Raw genomic sequence first — 7777 nt, forward strand, 5'->3', positions numbered from 1 at the left:
GTGTGTGTGTGTGTGTGTGTGTGTGTGTGTGTGTGTGTGTGTGTGTGTGTGTGTGTGTGTGTGTGTGTGTGTGTGTGTGTGTGTGTGTGTGTGTGATATACTGTATCTCCAGTGTAATGCAAAAATGCCCATATAATTATTCCTATGTCTATGTGCCCATATACAGTATGTGTAAGGTATGCACTGTATCTGAAAATGTACCTTGTGTTTGATACAGGATGACACCTGTAGTCATTGTTCATTCTGCTTATGCGCGTTATAATATTTTAATAAAACTGAATTAAAACTAAAATTGAACTAAATGGCTGTATACTGTCAATGTTACACATACAGTACACATTTTCTGCATGCACTGAAAAGTTAACGTGTAGAAGAGTTCCACAGCTGATTGAAATAGACACATAACGGACTTGACCTTTTGTCTCTTTGTGCCAATGCTGTTACAACACTTCCTTTGCAGTTGAATGTTTTATTTTATTTTATTTGGAGCACATCCACTTCAACAGGAGAACCAACAGCCTCGCATATCAAGTGTGGGTATGGCATTGCTGTCCCTGTGCTTGTTTCACAGTTACTGATTAGCAACAGTCAATGCAGGCGATGGAGTCAATGAACCCTCATAGGCCTCGCGTTATTTTCACTTCTCAGCTCGTCTCAATCACTTCCTGTTTCTGTGAACCATTTAGCATTTCTCAGTATCTATGTACCATCAAGGAAGACACGGTAGAATTGTCTGTGTTTGACATCAAGTTGTGTTGCATTGTGAAAATATTGTTGGTCCCTGAAATCTGTCTTCCGATCCCTATTCTCTAGCTCTGCGCTATCTGTTTGTTAAAATAGTGAGTCGTTGGGGAGGGCGTAGCACTGAGATGACATCGCTGATCTGGACCTTTATGTGCATTTAACCTCTTTGCGCAGAGTCTATGTTTATGACCTTACTGGCATCAACATTGTAATGTATATGTCTTAATCTGTGCTCTCAGTAATGTCATAGCAATGTTGTTATGATGTAGTTGAGGATTTTCAGCAAATGTTGAATAATACTAGGCCCGTCGGCGACCCCAACTGCACAAAGAGGCTATGCAGTTTGATCGACAAGCATTGTTTCGACCAACAACCTGTAGTTTGGTCAATGGCATGGTGCAGGAATATCAATTTCATGTAATAGACTGGCTTGTCAGGTTAGCTATTCATTAAATCACCATAAATGCATTACTTCACTGCTGGTATCAACCATCATAAGCACAATGAGTGAGAGCGCTCATCATTCATGCCACTGATTTGCATTGATTTCAACAGCTGCACTCTTGAGCAGGGCCACCCAAAGGAAATTCATTTGTATATTGCATATTCTCGGGGGTGCTGTAACGCAGCGTAAGCCCCCCACAATTGGGCTTGCATGCCCAAGGGTTGCACCCAGGGTTCGAGTCCGGCCTGGGTCATTTCCCATCCCTACCCTGTCTTTCTCTCCACACTCAATTCCTGTCACTCTTCATTGTCCTGTCTGAAATAAAGGCATATAAAGCCTATAAAAATATCTGTATATTGCATATTCTCATACTGTACTCAGAGGCAGTTCAATGGTCTTTTTTTTTTTTTTTTTTTTACAAAAAATAAGACGTTAATTTGAAGACTAGCAATTGAATTAAGGACAATTGTGTTCTATCTCCATTATATTCAGCACTATCATTAGCTCAGGTTTGTGTGTGTGTGTGTGTGTGTGTGTGTGTGTGTGTGTGTGTGTGTGTGTGTGTGTGTGTGTGTGTGTGTGTGTGTGTGTGTGTGTGTGTGCGTGTGCCATACTGCTCCTTTACTCAAAAATTCAAAACCTCTCCAGAGCCATAACGCAAGGGTATTCAGATAATATTGAGCCACACGCCACATTAGATTTCTTTATTGAGTCTTCATTAAACACTGGATTTTTTCCAAACAATTGTACAATTCACATGTCTAGTCTAGTCACTGTAATATTGCAATGCTACTAACAGCTTGCTGCAATTCACACCTATAAAAATGCTAACAAAGGGGTTTAAATGATATTCTTAAAAAAAGGCCTATACTAAAACAACATCTAGGCAATTCCAACAAAAGGACAATTAACATACTGTATGCCAGTGACTATTTTGACCCTAGAAAGGCGTAGGTTTGAATTGTCAAAGGAACGAATCATAAAGCTTTACATTTACCTCCATTTACCCTGCCCTACAACTAATGTACAGTGCCCTCCATAATTATTGGCACCCCTGGTTAAGATGTGTTTTTCAGCTTCCAATTATTATTTTTGGTTTCTAAATAATATGGGACCTTAATGGAAAAAAAGAGAAAAATCCAACCTTCAATACAAGTGCATTTATTCAGTGGGGAAAAAATCCCACATAAAGAAATAATTATTTGACATCAAATAATGTGTGTCACAATTATTAGCACCCCTGGTGTTAATATTTTGTACAAGCCCCTTTTGCCAACAAAACAGCACCTAATCTTCTCCTATAATGTTTCACAAGATGGGAAAAGACAGAAAGAGGGATCTTCAGCCATTCCTCTTTGCAGAATCTCTCTAAATCATCCAGAGACCTGGGTCCTCTCCTCTGTACTCTCCTCTTCAGCTCACCCCACAGGTTCTCAATGGGGTTGAGGTCAGGGGACTGAGATGGCCATGGGAGGAGCTTGATTTTGTGTCTGGTGAACCATTTCTGTGTAGATTTGGCCATATGTTTAGGGTCATTGTCTTGCTGAAAGACCCAGTGACGACCCAGCTTCAGCTTTCGGGCAGAGGGCAACAGATTTTGATTTTAAATGTCCTGGTATTTCAAAGCATTCATGATGCCATGCACCCTAACAAGGTTCTCAGGGCCTTTGGAAGCGAAACAGCCCCACAGCATCACTGACCCACCCCCATACTTCACAGTGGGTATGAGGTGCTTTTCAGCATGCGCATCTTTCGTGGTACGCCAGACCCACTTAGAGTGTTTGTTGCCAAAAAGCTCAATCTTGGTCTCATCTGACCAAAGCACACGGTCCCAGTTGAAGCCCCAATACCGCTTGGCGAACTCCAGACGCTTGCGTTTATGATTGTGAGTGAGGAAAGGTTGTCTCCGTGCATGCCTCCCAAACAGCTTGTTGGCGTGTAGACAGCGCCTGATGGTTGATTTGGAGACTTTGTGACCCCAGGATGCTACCATTTGTTGTAATTCTGTAACAGTGAGCTTTGGAGATCTTTTGATTTCTCTTACCATCCTCCTCAATGTGCGTGGTGGCAAAATAAACATGGGTCCTCGTCCAGGCTTGTTTACCACTGTTCCAGTTGTTTTGAACTTCTTAATTATTCCTCTCACAGTGGATATGGGCAGCTGCAGTTGAGTGGCAATCTTCTTGTAGCCTCTGCCTGACCTGTGAAGGTCGACGCACATCTGCCTCACTTGTATGCTGTGTTCCTTTGTCTTTCCCATGTTTAAGAGTGGATAAGAGAAATGGCCTCGGTGTCACGTCATGTTTATACCCCAGGGAAACAGGAAGTTATGAATTACTAATTAAATGTTCCTACATACTCTGGTAAACTTTGTAAACTACTGTAGAAATGACAGAAATGCTTCAATTATATTTATTTCCTGGGAATTGTTAAGGGTGCCAATAATTGTGGAACAGGTGATTTAATGAAAAATAATTATTTTTTAGTCAGGGATTTTTTTATTTTCTTACAATTCATTTGAGTTGAAGGCTACATTTTCCTACAATTTTCAGTGTGACAGTATTCTTCTGCAATAAACACTGAATTTATTTTAAGGCTTTTAACACCTCTCAACCAGGGGTGCCAATAATTGTGGAGGGCACTGTATGTATTCATCACAATGACATAGAGCATGACAAAGGTACTGGTAGTTAAAAACATTCAACAGCTCACATCTAAATTCAAAAAAGGAAATCTAAATAACCCATACAGTAAGTGACATTAAGTGAATTTTCCATAGGGCTTCTTCTTCTTCAGGATGGAAAAGCACACATCTACTTCTATGTTCTTAATGCCCCCCCCCCTAGCTCTGCACCTGCTGCCTGGTGGTATCAGGAATACAACTCCTGAGCCTGGTCCCATTCCCTATCTGCTTCCCCATAGTACATGAGTAAGGCTTAACCCCAGGCGCCCTGTCGCTCCGTGGGCAAAAGCAGTGTACCATTACATCGGCAAGCCAGGTCCCTTGTCTTTGCCGTCTCTGTCTCTGTCTCTGTCTCTCTCTCTCTCTCTCTCTCACACACACACACACACACACACACACACACACACACACACACACACACACACACACACACACACACACACACACACACACACACACACACCTATCTAAATAATAAAAGTGTAACTCTCACTGTGAAATCTCAGCAGGGTTTGTCTTGCCCCAAGCAGTGTTAATTTTGTCAGCTTTTTTTATTTAGTCGTAGTCTTAGTCACAATGACGAAAATCAATTTTAGTCTTAGTCATATTTTAGTCATTGCTTTCCCAATTTAGTCTTAGTCTTTGTCTAAATGACGAAAATCAATTTTAGTCTTAGTCAATTTTTAGTCATTTTAGTCAACACTGTACATAATAGAACTTCTCCACACACTGCTTCTCTTTTTAACATACGTATATCATTGACTGTACAGAATAAACCTTCTCCATACACTGCTTCTCTTTAACATATATCACACTGTGCAGAATGAAACTTCTTCACACACTGGTGTTAAATAAAATAGAGAAAAAGAGAACCAGTGTTAATTTAGTCAGCTTTTTAAAATTTAGTCTTAGTCTTAGTCACAATGACGAAAATCAATTTTAGTCTTAGTCATATTTTAGTCATTGCCTTCCCAATTTAGTCTTAGTCTTAGTCTAAATGACGAAAATCAAAAAAGGGCTTTGACGAAATATTTTAGTCATAGTCATGGTTGACGAAATTAACACTGGCCCCAAGTCCAGAACAAGTGAGAAAGTGGTCTGCCCACTGGGTATGCTCCTGCCTAAGGGCAGGAAAGCCGAGTGGGGACACAGGATTCAGTTGGCCCGGGCCCAGGGAGCGGTGGGGTCGAGAATTGGGTGCTCATTACATACTGTATATATTGGATGGGGGGCCCCATTCAGATGCATTTGCCCTGGGCCCAGCCAAATCTATCAGCAGCTCGCTCTAAGGGTATTTTATTTCTTTTAGATTGGCAACAAATTCGATTAGGAAGATCCAAAGGATTTAAACATTGCCAATTTAAAGGACGAATACCCATGATGCACACGCACACGCACACACACACACACACAATACCTGCTACTTCTGGCTGACTTATTGGGATGTGTGCAACCCTCTCCTCCACCACTTCAAAGAGAAAGGCCAGAGCCTCCCTTTGCTGCGGAGGGTGAGTAGCGAGTAGAGGATGCTGGCTGCCAATGGCAAATTCGAGGACACTACTGCCAGGGTGCATCGGCTGACACTGGACCACATTAGATTGATGTTTGAAAAGGAGAAAACAGCTGTAGGCACGTAGCAGCACCAAATAATGACAGAGATGCGACGTATCGTCCAGTAAGCTTTCAGCTTGATAGGGTGCATCGCATCCCTGCCAGGACCAGACCTTCTCAGTGTGAGGGATATGTTGATGTTGCAAGTGATAATGATAGCAGTATTGAATGCTAGAAGACAGACAAGGGAGATCTTGACTTCTATGACTCCTAAGGAGGCACCTGCCAAAGCAATCCAGAGGAAGCACTGTAGGACCACCACCCAGATGCCTGCGCAGCAAACCTCCCTGAACCGGAACATTTTGAGCTGTGAATAGTACATTGGTCTCACCACAGCCACGAATCGCTCCACACAAATGACACACATGAAGCTAGAACTTCCCATAAATCCTAAGACCATCATGACGTATGATTTTCTTGTCAGAAGCCATGGAAGAAAAACATTCAGGAATGACACGACGATCTGATAGAGGCACTGCACCATGCCCAAGACGCAGATGTTGAGGTTGAGGATGTCTGGAGATGAGGTCGAAAACGCTATCCCAAAGTGACGCGAGACAACTGGTAGTCCCAGAATGGATAAAGTCACCTCAAAAAAGGGAAGGAAAATGTTTTTCTGAAGTAAAAATGTGCATGATGAATTGGTCGAGTTAACCTGAAAACCAGTATCCATGTTGAAGTGAAATATTAGAACTCAGAGAATTAAAGAAGGTCAATCAAAATGGCAAACATCATCGAAGAAAAGTCAGTGTTAATTGCCTTTTTAAAAACACCAGTAATGTTAAAATTATTGGTGTAGATCTCTAGGATTGTCTCTGCTGTTACTATTCAGTGTTGAGAATAAAACGACCAAGATGAAGAATGGACCATTATTGCAAAGTAGGCACCCGAGAATCCAGCTTTAAGCCTTGCATCTAATGCAAATCATGGAACAATGCAACCTCTTTTGCAAACCATATGAGTCAGTACCACATCCATCTTAAAAGATTCATGACTTATTGCTCTTTGTTGTCATACAGTGGACATACTTTGCATACCCCCCAACTGACCTTGTGCACAGTAAAAATAAAAATAAAAATAAATAAAAACAAGTAAGACTCCTCATTGAACCTTCATTTTTTTTGTCTGTCAGCAGGATAACTAAAAAAGCTGTGGAAGGACTTTGACCCAGGCAGGCCCATTGTGGCACATCGGCTGTAGAATAGGGGACTGGGACTGGGCATGACGGATGCAGTGTGACTCAGCGTTTTATTCCAGCTACACACAAACAGGCTATGAAATAACTACAAGTGGGACAATGCTTAAAGCAGATTTGTATAAAGCAGAGGTAGGCCTAAATACACTGTTACTGATAAACAAGTACACACACAAAAAGGCCTGCACTAAGACATATTTGCTACATCAGTTATTCCACTCGTGATAGGTAACATGGTACACTGTAACAGTAGGCTACTTCTATTACTTTTTTACTTCAGTTTACTAGGGAACTACTCATTAAGGCATTGTTTGTGAGAGGATATCTACAGATGCATGCTCTCACACACCATTCAGTAGTGTGGTGGAATAGTTTCAGACTACATGGATCCTCTCCATGTAGGCCCTAATTTCCATCTGCCATTTTGACAGACCAGTCATTGTCAGACGTCTTTTACTACAAAACCTCTGGCATGGGTTTTTATCTTTTTGAGCAAATAATAGCATTTCTGGTGTCTCTCAACAGCTTGGTTGTCTTCACCACTGTGATAAGGGCAGAAGTTGTCACAAGTGGCATTCTAAAGCACAAATATCATTACTTGAGTAATTCATTTAATCATGGGTGATTTATTCTCATTTCAGCTTTACGACGCAAGTCAAAATAGATTTCCATACCCTTACTTTGTTTTTCCCTGTCACACTATTTTATGTTAACCATTTGACTGAAAAATGAAAAAAGGTCGCACCATGCATAGGTTTCTTTATTACACAGACGCGTTTCGGCGCTCTGCCTTCCTCAGTGTGCCCAATATTTTGGTCAGCACCCTTAAAAGGAAGAAAAAAACTGTTGGGTGACGCCTGCTCCAACCCTTATGAACTCGATGTTAACCATTTGCCAATTTGCATCAAAGTAGCCTATATCTGTAGCAAAATCTTGGTTGACCAATTGCTGTCTGGAGATATTTCCCCCCATGTGTATAAATACAATATAGCGCCTTCTAGGGGTTACATTTAGGAATAGGGTTTGGGTTTAGGCCATGGTAGAAACTGGATGCTCATCTCAAAAATAGGCCTTATCGACAGAACATTGGCACTTCTCA

The sequence above is a fragment of the Engraulis encrasicolus genome, chromosome 15 (assembly GCF_034702125.1).
Source record: "Engraulis encrasicolus isolate BLACKSEA-1 chromosome 15, IST_EnEncr_1.0, whole genome shotgun sequence".
Taxonomy (NCBI): Eukaryota; Metazoa; Chordata; class Actinopteri; order Clupeiformes; family Engraulidae; genus Engraulis; species Engraulis encrasicolus.